Below are 13,334 nucleotides of genomic sequence, written 5' to 3' on the forward strand. Positions count from 1 at the left end.
AAAACAGCAGATTAGCCCCGCCCACTGCATTGGAATACTATAAATCTGCACACTGATGTAAAGCATGGTAGCATCCCAAATAATGTGGCAGAGTAAACACCCTTTTCCATCATGTTATAAGTTTTTTACTGATTATCATTTTTGGGAGATTTTTTTTAATTAATTAAATAGAATAAAAAAGTTATATGAAATATGAAACAACAGTGTAAAAGAAATGACTCCACTGAAATGAACAGACAAAATACAAAAAATATGTTTGATTTTTAGTTATTTATTCATTCATAATTATATCATTATTATTTAGGCAAAAAATAGCATTATTATATATTTTCATCGCTAAAACAGGTAAAACAAGTAAATCAGGTCTTAAAAAGGGTTAATAAATAAAATTTTGTGAAGACTGATTTACCATAACTTTCTTCATAACGTTAGCGCTAAGCAAAAAAAACCCCGGGGTGTGTCCCAAACTGCGTACCCCCACACTAAACACTAAGTGTATACAGTTGTGTAATAAGTAAAGGATAAGGGTAGTAGAGTAGGGAGTATAGTGTAGATTTGGACGCGACCATTGAGCTTCCACAGCCCTGGCGTCACTCCTTCGGCGCGTTCTGATTGGTTGATCCCGGAAAGTGGGCGGTGCTAGAAACTGGACGCCTGGCGCTGTTGGGAGAGAGCGTGCTAGCTGGCGTTACAGTGGGAGCGCGAGAGAGGTAGAGTTAGAAAGGCGAGAGAATGAAAGAAAGAGAAAATGAGTGAATGAGAAAGCGTGAGAGAAAGAGAGAGAGGAGAAATGAGTATGTGAAGACGGATACTGAACAGTTTTTGGGCTGTTTGAGCAGAGAAAACGAGAGAAGTATCGCTTTTGGAGGATATAAACCGGCTGTTTTTTGGGAAAAACCACCGTTGGATTTTGTAACGTTACTTTTTTTTTAATTCAAACTGAGTGACGGTTACAGCGTTACTCCCCGTTATTATATAGCTTAGCCTAGCAGCCACTGGAGACAGAAGGGAGAGAGGGTGTTGTAAACCCGTTTTTCCTTCTCTACGACGGGTAAGTGTGTTAAAATACCGTTAAATTAACGTTAATATATTTTTAAGATGATGTTTTGTTGGTTGTCTTGGTGGTTAAATAGATAAAAGTGGGGAAACGTGGTGAAAAACCCCGAGGAAACGAATGGACACCCTGCCTGACTGACTCACGCCCTGCTCCTCCTGCTGCTGCTGTGCTGTGTGCTGTTATTGTCTAGCCTTCAGTAATGGGAAAATAGCCGGAGAGGGAGAATAAGAGCATGGGCAGGGCTGTTTTTTATCGTTTAAAAATTGTCTATCAGAGCTATGATAACCAGCCACACCTCTCCATCCTTAAACAGTACGTACTTGGCACTGTGGTTTAGCTGGTAGTGGCATAATTAGCCCACAATTAACCTAAAACTAGTTAGCTAGCTTAGCTAGCCACCTTCAGCTCCACAGCGTGGCTCTGTTGAGCCAAATAATAATAATAGCCAGCCAGTCACCCAGTATGCTTCCCTTCAGTGTGTGTTGCTGCTGTCTGTGAGTGTGTGAGTAACGTTAGTTAGCTAGTGTGGGTGTGTTTATAGACTATGTGACTAAACGCAGTTTATTCACCTAGGCGTATTCGCCTAAAAACCTCTAAATTTGGCGCATATACGGCAATTTTGTGACAAACCCCCGTGTCACGCTCAGCCATTGTGACTGGGTGTGTTCAAACTGGGCTCAGCATCTCTAGCTCGCTATTTCATTATCACATTACTCGCCCCAGGCTATGATCTGGTCATCTTTCCTTCTATACAGCAAGCAGTGTTAGCCTAAAATTGAAAATGACACCAGTGATACATGCCATAACTCTAAACGCAACCATTCAATACCTCTGTATTAACGCGGATAACGTTTTGGTAGTAGGAACTGCTTATTTGCTTGTTTCACATATCAGTCAATAAATATTTATTAGCTAGTAGTAATAATATTAGATCTGCAGATCTGTGAAAACAAAGACAGTGACCTATTAACGTTACCAGGATAACACAAGTTACCATTGATTTACATGGATTAATTATCTCTCTAATCTATAATTACATACCCAGTTACAGATAGCTACAGTTTCTGTTTTACTAGTAGAAATTGTGAATCCAAAAATTTTAAATTGTTTCTAGTAGTAACATATCTAATTTTAGATGTCAACTTGCAAATATTAACTAGCTAGTAGTGATGTTAAAGTTATGGCTCTATAAAGCCATCCTCACTAGTCACACCACCAACATGACATATTTTTAATGTAGTTTTGACTTGTCATATGTTATCATTGATTTGCCATTGATCACTTTGAACACGATGTTTGGAGGTTTAAATATTAAATGTAAAATAGTTTTTAGGTTCAATATTTGTAAATTAATCCTAACTAATGCAAGAATACTCTAATGTAGTTTTGACTGTACATTTAAGATGGGTCCAGTTTTAGATATTCAAATTTAGATTACAATTTTTTTAGTATTTTTATTAAATTTATTTTCCAGTTTGGACTAGTAATATTAATACTGTGGACATCTTAAGTTGTTTAAATAAGTTTATATTAGTCTGAACTACAGTGGGAAGTCCAAACATGATTTAAGTCCAATGTGATTTAATCACATTATTATCATATCAGGGTTTGATATGTATTATTCTGATTTATTTTCTAATTATTCTTCCTATTCACATTCTAACTTTTGTCGCCAAATATTTGGTGCATCCCTAGTAACTATGAAAAATCAAAATTACATTAAGGATATGTGGTCCTGGCAGTTTTTACCAGTACAAACTGCTTCATCACTTTTGCTGTTGTTCTGGTTTTTAACTTAAATGGCTTGTCACACTTCTGCTTCTCAGCTCTGTAACTTCATTCTGTGTGGATACGATTAGCTGACTTAAACACCCATCAAATGATACCAGTGGTCTTTCTCCTCCCTTTGCTTCTTTCCTTCCTGCAGACTTGTCTTATAGATACTTGGCACACTTCAGTCGAAGTGGGGAGGTTGAAACCCTGGTTACACCCCTAAATGTCTTTATGCTTTATGAATGATTGACCTGTGGGGGTTTAAAAGCATGCAAAATATCTGTCATGCTCAGCTACTGCTTAAGCTATATATTTGCATGCCTGGCAGGAGCTGGAGAAGCCCTATTGTCCTGTCCAACAGGCATGGCCAGAGTCGCCTCAGGGAGGTGACTTCAGTTGCAGGACAGAGCCACATTAGCTTGCTAAGTAGATATAATATTCAGCGTAACTCCAACCATTTCCACAGCTTCACAGACAACCCTCCCCAGAAGCTGCTGGTCAGCTAAAATTCTGAACTAGTGTTTATCCTTCTGGAGCATCGTAGTCTAATCTGGTTAGACTGCTGCTCATAATAGTCTTCATGCTAATTAGTAGGGGTGTCACGATTCTCTAAATCCTCGATTCGATTTCATTTTCGATTTGAGGGTCACGATTCGATTCGATTCTCGATTTTCTTGTTTTTTTTCTTGTTATTATTTTATGCCTCATAAAATTTAAATAATATATTTATTATTATTATTATTATTATTATTATTATTATAAATATTATAAATATTATTATTATTATTTATTAAGATATATATGGTAATGCCATCTAGTGACTTTTTTTGGTAGCAACAGTGTGCACTATTAAAACAAGCAGTTTATCAGAGCTGTGTGTGGATGGCTGGTGAAACTGCTCATTACATGAAGCTGCAGTTCTTCATCCAACCACTAGCAGCAGCAGCACAAGCTCCGCTCTCTTCACTCAGTCACTACTTCAGTACAGCCCAGCCACGGGCTACAGAGCTCAGCCAGTCCGTTTTTACTGTTTCTGTAAACAAATAAAGGTTTTAACCCCACTAACCGGATAATACAGCTCACTACAGTTCATCTTTCAGCCCAAGCAGCTAACAGCAGCAGGTTAGAACAGCCGACACGGAGGCACTGCTCGGATTACATTATATTACCTCAGGATGTTTATAACTACGGAGTTTAGTGGACACACCACGGCCGCCAGGTAAGTCTTTTAAAGGCTACTGAAGACTATTAAAGGCTATTAGAGTGTAACCCCTGGCTCCCAGGGGTTACAAGAGGTTATTGAAAGCATTATTGGGGGGCAGAAATCAGTACAGGCTGGTTAGATAAGTGATATGGGTATTGTCTTATAAATATTTACACATAACTTATATCTCTCCTGAAAAGCTTTTATTTTGGTCAGAAACACGCTTGTGTTTACTTTATCTGAGAGAAAGATGTTTTTTTAATTCAATGGAAAGCAACAGGTGTAGTCAATTATAAGTTTAAGATTTTTAATCCACCTCACTGTGATCTATAGTCAGTGTTCTCAAGTCACACTGACACACGCATTTCAGCGAGTTCACACGCTCTCACCTGCGCGCACCCACCCCTCCGTTAGATACAGATACAAAACCTGCGCGCCCAACCCCCGCCCCCCCTCCCCCGTTGGACAGATAAAAACAGTGATCACACTCCCGCCGACTGCGCTCATGCAGTGGCTATCTCTATTTAAATGAATAGGATGCGCTGTGTTGGTGCCGCGCCATTTGCGTAGCGCGCTGCGCTATTTGCGTAGCGCGCGCGGGAGGGATCGTCGATCCTCTTTTTGACTTCGATACTCGAGATCGTGACCTCATTTCGATTCGATTTCGATAAAATATCGAGATCGTGACACCCCTACTAATTAGCCTCACTTGGTTTGTGTTAGGGGGTTGTAAGGGGGGTTTGGAGCAGCTGTCAGGGGGGACACACTTTGTTGACCACAGATGTAGACAAAGCTTCAACACCCGTTACACTAGAGTGGAGAAAAACATGCTTTGCCTTGCTCCAAAGACCATGAAGAAAAATGGCTACTTGTAAAAAGCAGAACGCGTGATAAAATATCAATATATAAATGTTTTGAAACATTTCTGTTTGGTTATTGTGACATAAGGAACAACTGTCAAATTCATATTTTGTGTGTTGTCAGTGTCAGGGTTTTTCCAACATTATATTAAGCCAAATAAGTAATGTAATATTCAAAATAAGTTGTGTAAAAAGTTTTTATTAGTGCAGTGGGGGAGTTGTGTTTGCAGCCTTACAAGGGACTACTAATACTACAACTACAAATATTACAACTACTAGTGCCTCAACCACTAACACCATTACTACTTCTACTCCTTCCTGTTTTACATATTTTCCTTCTACTCTTATTGATACTACCTGCTTCTAGGTAGTGCCTTCTGCATCTTCTGCTCCTTTTCTATTTCTGATTTTTGTCCCTTTTCTTCTTCTCCTGCATCTTGTCTTCTTCTTGTTTGAAAAGTACAAAAAAAACATTTGGTGTGTGAATAATTCTGATTGGAGGGAGCTGAATCCAGGACATGATCACAGGGAAAGTGTGGTTTCCAAGTGAATACACATCTCTTGGCAGAAGAAGCACAGCACTGCTGATTTTTTAATAGATGTTATGTCACTATCTATCAAATACAGAGCTAAAACATGGCTGATATGGAAGAGATATAGCCAAATTCAAAGAGTTCCATTGTATTTAATAGTTGTTTGTATTGTGCTGATACCAGCTAAAATCGCTAGATTCAGTGTTGGAAGAAAGAAAGTATAATTCTATATGATCAGTTACCCTGCACTGAAAGTCTTTTAGGCTTAAATCCTTAACTCTAGACCCCAAGCCTATGTGTGAACAGACCTACTTGCCAGTATTTTAGCTTTATAGGAAAATACAATATTTATTTGTTTTTAGATTGATAATCTATCAAAGTGTGTCCAGTCTAATATGTTTGTTTTTAACATCTTCAGGAAAAATAGATTGCAGTATTGGTATCAATATCAGATTAAAAAATAATGGTATAATGATGCCCCTAATATTTTACATGGTCAGATTGCGCTAATTCCATTAGGAGATTTATGCTTCAAGCCATGAAATTGAACTTTAAAGATTTGAGTCTTCCCAGACAGGAACATTATTATATGTTTTTTTTGTGTTATGTTTTGTTGGGCTTCTTTTTTCCTTGTTGTGAAAACAATTCAAACCAAGGCTAAATGGTCCAAGTTCACAAACTCCTTAACTGATTCAGGCCAGACAGAAGCATACAGACAGATGTAGGTATCCTATTTCTCATTTCTTTAACGAGTAAGCCTGAAGTTTATACGACAGTAGCAGTAAGAGATGCTTTCTTTGGCCTTTCGAGTCAGACCACATCCCGTCACCGGTTGGGTACAAGGCCACAATGTTTGGGCATCGTCTGGACCAGTGTGCGTCAGCTGTCTCTCTGCTAAGAGCAAACAAGAGCTTTAGGTGCTGTGTTTGGCCACGTGTGCCCAGTGCCTGGAAAAAGAGGCCAGAGCGCTCAATGTAGGTTACAACAGTACAGGCCACTCACGATGTCTGCAGAAATGCTCCTCTCAATAAGCTGTTTAATGTTCACTGTAACGGAAAGCTGAAGCACTTTAGCTGTGGTGGACTTCCTTTTTGTTTTTGTGGTTTTGTTTTTTGTAATGGAGCTTGAGATATTGAGGAAACTGTGCCCATTTCTGCTTCAGAAAACCCTCCTTTCCTCCGTACTCTCTTCTGGTCCCGACAGCAGCATCAAGCCGAGCGGAAAAGGAGACGACAAGTAGCTTTCCCCTCAGGAAATTCCCACTGATTTCAGGGCACATCCGGAGAGGAACGAGACAAGAAGAGACAAGAGGGCTTCTCTTGCTCTGAATGCTTGCATGAATTGGTCGGCTTTGGCTTTCCAGAGAATCCTGGGTTGTCGCCTTATCTCAACATGGTCATGTTACTTGCAGGACCGATTTGTCATTGTTGGCTACAGCAGTATTACAAGTAGGGATATATAATGATTGAGTGACAAAGTTGACACTGAGAAGGTTTCCATAATATGCATTTTCATTAATATATTGCCAGCAGGGGAAACTGCTAAATGCCAGCTTCATAAATTAAATGAAGTGAAGCAATCAGCATCGCCCATCACGCTTGGTATCAGTTAACAGTCAACTAATAACAGCTTGGTTTTGCAGGGTTCAGGCAGGTTTCTGTGATGTAATCATTCTCATAAGGACCGAGGTCTGTTAGCCATGATGCTTAGGGCAGGACTCAATAGCTCAAGATTAAGTTTACCACATTTATAACGGTCAGCCTTGGCTGGGTTGATGCCGAAATGCTAACACACATTAGCCAGCGTTGGCAGGGCTGGAGTAAGTTAGTTGTGATGCTGATTTTCAGGCTCAGTAGGGTTTGGAATGGGTTCAGCATCACTTACTGTGCTTGGCAGACTAACACTGCAAAATATACTGTAATAGGTAAGGTGGAAACGACTCCTTTATGACCTAAACGGCTTTAGTTATTGCTCTGTTCCTTACCTCCTCAGATCAGTACTTCAGACTCATCTATGTTGTCTGTAATTCAACAAAGTGTAATGTGTTATTCAGCATAACAGTGCACACCATCAGACTGTCTGATTTGCTTTCTGTGAATAGACTATTGCATTGTATAGCAAAATAATCACAACTGCAGTTGAGAAGCACTCTGCTTGGTAATCTGCTGACCAGGAGAAACTATGGTCAATGGTTCTGCCATGTGCTATTGCTGTCCTTTTGAGGGGGGACGTGGTGATGTTTAGGGGCTTCTATGGGAATTTGCCTGGAAGTAGCAGATCTGATGAGAAAATCAGATGCCTAAGGACTTACTAATGCTCCTCAGAGGGTGGAAGAGAGGAAGGCTTTGGTGGTGTGTGAGTACAAGGTCACCCTCTGTCCATTAGCTCTGTGCATTTATGTTCCAACTTTGTTGTATTAGCCCGTATCTCAGAGTGAGAGTGCTGCTGATCCAGGATCAGGTTTGGTACTTAATTTCTTCATTGCTTCATCTAATGACCTCAGATGCATGAAGCAGACAGCTGGCCCCTGGGCAGTGCTTGCTTTGATCTGATGGACACACATGGGCCACACAAAAGACCCCACTCTTCGATGGTGTTGTTTTACCAAAGCCCCCTTGGGGATCTGAGGTTTTTGGGGGGTTCAAAGAATGTCGTACCCTACCATGAAACAGTCCCAGCAGGCAGAGTGAAACTGGAGAGGCTTTTGGTGGCTATTGGGATCTCTGTCGCTGGAGGCACCTGGTGGGCAGTGGTGCATTAGGTTGCTTCTGGTGGTGCATCAAAGTGCAAAAGAGACAAACGTGACAAAACACTGCAGTATTTTATACAAAGAGAAATAATTTACTGTCCTAGTCCAAGAAATCTGCAGTTGCACCAGACCTTTACCGTGAAGTAGGACAAACTGATTGTTGGCAAAACCCAGCTTAGTAAGTTATTAAAACTTTGTCTTTATCAATACAGTTTTAATGTTTTTGTTCTGAATGTGACCAAATATTAGAACATTCATTGTTCTTCACAAACCAACCTGCTTTATGATTGGCTAAAACAACAAAGTCCAGCTCATTTTAAGCTAATAATGCTATATAGTATTTCACAATCCTTAACGTTAACTGGCATTTTGTCCTCATTTGGTTAAACTTAATAATAAACCAAAATTGCACCTAAAATCAGAATTGGGAGAAAGATAAATATGAAACAGAAAAGGTAAAAGAATCAAAAATAAACAGTTACGCAGATTTACATTTTAAATTCAAAGTTTAGAATGATTAAGTTACGACTGAAAGCTGAGATTCCTGTAGTAAATTCCAGCTCACTGGTGAACTGGAACTTAAAGCTGATTTTACTAGTTGAGTAAAAACTTTCTATTTTAGAAGATAAGCAAAGGGACAGGAATCATAAGATGTACTTAGCATCTAGTACTTAACAGTGGACATTATAGTGCTAAATTTGTGGGAAGAAAATAAGTGAGAATCTTATCCTTTTATCCCATGTTATCCCATCAATTGCCTTAAACACCCATATATCAACAGTATTGCCCTTTTCAACATACATTAGGCTAATCCCTCACTTCTTATATAATCTGCCGTGGATTACTAAAGTGATCTGATGGGATGGGGCTATGAAGTTGGCCAGATTGCGCATCATATTGCATCATACTTCCCACAACAGGATGACCAGGCTAATCCTGGATCTGATTTTCTGCTAATATCAGGCAGATATTTATATCTGTAGACTCTGATATTATGGGGGAAGCAGTTGGTGTATTTGTGAATGTAGACAGTTGATTATTTTTGGGAAGTGAGATTTTAAGCTTCTTATTTGCTTATGAATAGGGTACCCACAGTGACAGGTGGCCTGTTCTGTTTGATGCTTTGTGTCCACAGCAATTGGGTTCAACTTATTAGTTCATCCTGCTTCTGTGCCTGTATCTATAGCAATCCTAACATCATGTGACTGGAAGCTAATGTCTTAGAGGAGTTCATATTGCGTGCATTCCAAATGCAGTGAAGATATGGTGGGTCCTCTTTAACATTGTTTTATGAAGACTCTTTCACAGTAGCCTGTTGGTCACACACATAAGAACAGTGTAATAAGTAGGGGTGTCACGATCTCGATATTTTATCGAAATCGAATCGAAATGAGGTCACGATCTCGAGTATCGAAGTCAAAAAGAGGATCGACGATCCCTCCCGCGCGCGCTACGCAAATAGCGCAGCGCGCTACGCAAATGGCGCGGCACCAACACAGCGCATCCTATTCATTTAAATAGAGATAGCCACTGCATGAGCGCAGTCGGCGGGAGTGTGATCACTGTTTTTATCTGTCCAACGGGGGAGGGGGGGCGGGGGTTGGGCGCGCAGGTTTTGTATCTGTATCTAACGGAGGGGTGGGTGCGCGCAGGTGAGAGCGTGTGAACTCGCTGAAATGCGTGTGTCAGTGTGACTTGAGAACACTGACTATAGATCACAGTGAGGTGGATTAAAAATCTTAAACTTATAATTGACTACACCTGTTGCTTTCCATTGAATTAAAAAAAACATCTTTCTCTCAGATAAAGTAAACACAAGCGTGTTTCTGACCAAAATAAAAGCTTTTCAGGAGAGATATAAGTTATGTGTAAATATTTATAAGACAATACCCATATCACTTATCTAACCAGCCTGTACTGATTTCTGCCCCCCAATAATGCTTTCAATAACCTCTTGTAACCCCTGGGAGCCAGGGGTTACACTCTAATAGCCTTTAATAGTCTTCAGTAGCCTTTAAAAGACTTACCTGGCGGCCGTGGTGTGTCCACTAAACTCCGTAGTTATAAACATCCTGAGGTAATATAATGTAATCCGAGCAGTGCCTCCGTGTCGGCTGTTCTAACCTGCTGCTGTTAGCTGCTTGGGCTGAAAGATGAACTGTAGTGAGCTGTATTATCCGGTTAGTGGGGTTAAAACCTTTATTTGTTTACAGAAACAGTAAAAACGGACTGGCTGAGCTCTGTAGCCCGTGGCTGGGCTGTACTGAAGTAGTGACTGAGTGAAGAGAGCGGAGCTTGTGCTGCTGCTGCTAGTGGTTGGATGAAGAACTGCAGCTTCATGTAATGAGCAGTTTCACCAGCCATCCACACACAGCTCTGATAAACTGCTTGTTTTAATAGTGCACACTGTTGCTACCAAAAAAAGTCACTAGATGGCATTACCATATATATCTTAATAAATAATAATAATAATATTTATAATATTTATAATAATAATAATAATAATAATAATAATAATAAATATATTATTTAAATTTTATGAGGCATAAAATAATAACAAGAAAAAAAACAAGAAAATCGAGAATCGAATCGAATCGTGACCCTCAAATCGAAAATGAAATCGAATCGAGGATTTAGAGAATCGTGACACCCCTAGTAATAAGTATTTATGGGGATGTCACCATAAAGGTCCTGCCTCTTCCAATTAAGATGCAAAACTCTTTTTGCTTTTTCTTTCTTTATTTTTTTCTTCTTTCTTTACTTTTTTCTTCTTTTGTTTGTTCCTCTTCATGTTGTACATGTGCAGGGAATTGTGGGTAACCATTATCTAGTCGTGGGCGATATGTATCGTTTGCGAAATTATCGTGAATGTTGATTTGACGATGTGTAATTTTGTAATATCGAGTTTTTTTTTTTTTTTTTTTAAATCGCCAAAAAATAATAAACTGCATCGTATTTTAAGGCTGTTATTTATATATTTAAACATATACATAATGTAAGTAAAAACAACTGATTAACTAAACTCAGAGTGCGTTGTGTATAAAGTAGAGACCTGCACCCGCTGGACCCAATGCATAGTAGTGCAGCGAAGGGCAAATTTTGAAAGCTCATTGCGGGCGGGTGAGGCAGACGGAAAGTCTCGGAAAGCTAACCTTAGCTGCTCTTCCTTTCGTTGTGCTGGTTCTGGTTAAGCTGGTGCTTTGCCAGTCGTTACATTGTTGTTTGTTTATTTCTTTGTTTCTGGGTGATTTATTGTATTTGGTGTCGTCGTCCAGACGAAGTTTATTTACTTTATTATTTACTTATTTATTGTTTTACTACTTTTGTGTGACGTTTTTATTTTTCATCTTTTGCAATTCGTTAGATTATAGTTTCGTTAGTATTTTGGGTTTAGTTTAGTTTGTTTGTTTTCTAATTTTATTTGTTTTTTGCGATTTATTATTCATTTATTTTCCTTAAAGAGAGGGCCTTGGCCTGTGTCTTGTGTCTTGGCCTGCAGGCCCTGTTTGCTTTCAGTTGTGTTTGCTTTATTGTGGCGTTTATTTGTTTGGGTCTGTAGGTGGGTTTTGTTTAGTTACTTCTTTTTTTTTTAGTTCTAATTGTTTACTTTTTAGTTTGTTTTGTGTAAGAATTTATTTGTTATTTTGGTTAAATATTTCTGTTTATTTGAATATTTTGTCATTGCAGCTAGCTTAGTGATGTGTTCAGCTAAGTACATCACTTTTAATTCCTCAAGCAAATGACAAGAACTGCCTTGAGCAGTAACGCGAACGTCGGAATCATGCGGGAATTGCGGGGGCGGGAGTGGGACTGAAAATCATATTTTTTTGCGGGAGCAGGACTGGAAATGCTGTCCCGCGCAGGTCTCTAGTATTAACACGCCCTGTCCCGCCGGCGGGCCAGAAAAATATCATAATTCATATCTGGCTGTGTTTGAGTAAGTATAGGCTCAATATAGACACCCAATATGCCATTTTAAAGCTAAGAATCTCTACTTTTCAGTCACATTTAGCTGTATTTCGTTTTAGAGCTGAAAGCGTGCGCTAGACCGGTCCGGTTTGTGATAAAAACACGCTCTTTGATCTGCCCGGGGTACCTGCAGAACACCCCCCACCCCAAAAAGAGCGAATCAGCACCTACCTGAGAGCACTGGCTTCAGAATCCACCCAACCATCAGAAAATCCATCAATCCAGTCCCCAATAATCCCCATTTATGTCTGAGAAGCGCTCTTATAAATCCGACGCAGATTAAAACTATTGGAAACTCCAGCGCTGTGTTCTGAGACTTTCCCTTTGTTCTGGAGCGATCAAACTGCGCATGCGTGTTACCATGGTAGTTGGGCAGACTGAGAGCCCCCCTCTGCCCCCCTACATTCTGTCAGCCAATCAGGTGGCGAGTTATGTGGGACAGAGGTGAAGCCCGCTCTGAAACCGGACACTCTGAGAGCGCTCCCCCCTCCCTCTGGAAAATCTGCTCCAGTGGGTCTATTCTATAGGGAGAGAACAGGCTGAGAGACCTTCTTTATTGCGAAATAAGTTATAAAATTAATAGTTTTTATTCTTCTAAAGTTTCCAGTCCTTTTCAGAAAGAAAGGACCATCCCAGGTTCAGATCTCTATCATATCTAGGGAGCAGTTTATAATTTTACATGGTGATTTTAAAACTTCTAATAGCAGAATATAGAGCTACTAAAACACTTCATCCACATAAATATATCATTTTATGGATCTAAAAATAAAAAATAGAAATAGAAAATCTGAAAAGCGCCTAAAAAATTTCCTGTTTTTTAACATATTTTGAACCTTACATGTTCAATTGAATACTTTTTTTAGAATAGTTTTGTATTTTTTGGAAAATATCGTCAAAATATTGTTATCGCAAAAATCCAAAAAAATATCGAGATATTTTTTTTTGCCCATATCGCCCACCCCTACCATTAACCCAGAAGGATACATCAGTTGCGTCCTTAGTATCACTCCAAACATCAACAACGTCTGCTTTTACATGGATCTGAGCACAGAAGGTTACAATTCCAGTGGCTTTTCCACACCATGACACAATTTCCCAGGGAACACTTACAAACAGGGCTGGGCTGGTTTTCTTAGCACAGTTAGCTAACATATCATGAGAGGGTTTAAAGATGTTGTAATCCACTGGT

General features: G+C 39.5%; 1 protein-coding gene across 8 annotated transcripts in view; it reads left to right on the plus strand.

Moving 5' to 3' along the window:
• The first annotated feature begins 630 nt into the window (after positions 1–630).
• raph1b (Ras association (RalGDS/AF-6) and pleckstrin homology domains 1b) overlaps positions 631–13,334 on the plus strand; it is a 74,891-nt gene continuing 62,187 nt past the window's right edge. For 5 of the 8 annotated variants that reach the window (XM_049470164.1, XM_022674635.2, XM_022674637.2 and 2 more), the window contains exon 1: positions 633–1,051. The gene's annotated coding sequence lies outside the window, so the exon portion shown is untranslated. Of the gene's footprint in view, positions 1,052–13,334 lie in introns of all 8 variants that reach the window. The other 3 variants (XM_049470162.1, XM_049470163.1, XM_049470165.1) reach the window with 2 other exon arrangements.

The sequence above is a fragment of the Astyanax mexicanus genome, chromosome 21 (assembly GCF_023375975.1).
Source record: "Astyanax mexicanus isolate ESR-SI-001 chromosome 21, AstMex3_surface, whole genome shotgun sequence".
Taxonomy (NCBI): Eukaryota; Metazoa; Chordata; class Actinopteri; order Characiformes; family Acestrorhamphidae; genus Astyanax; species Astyanax mexicanus.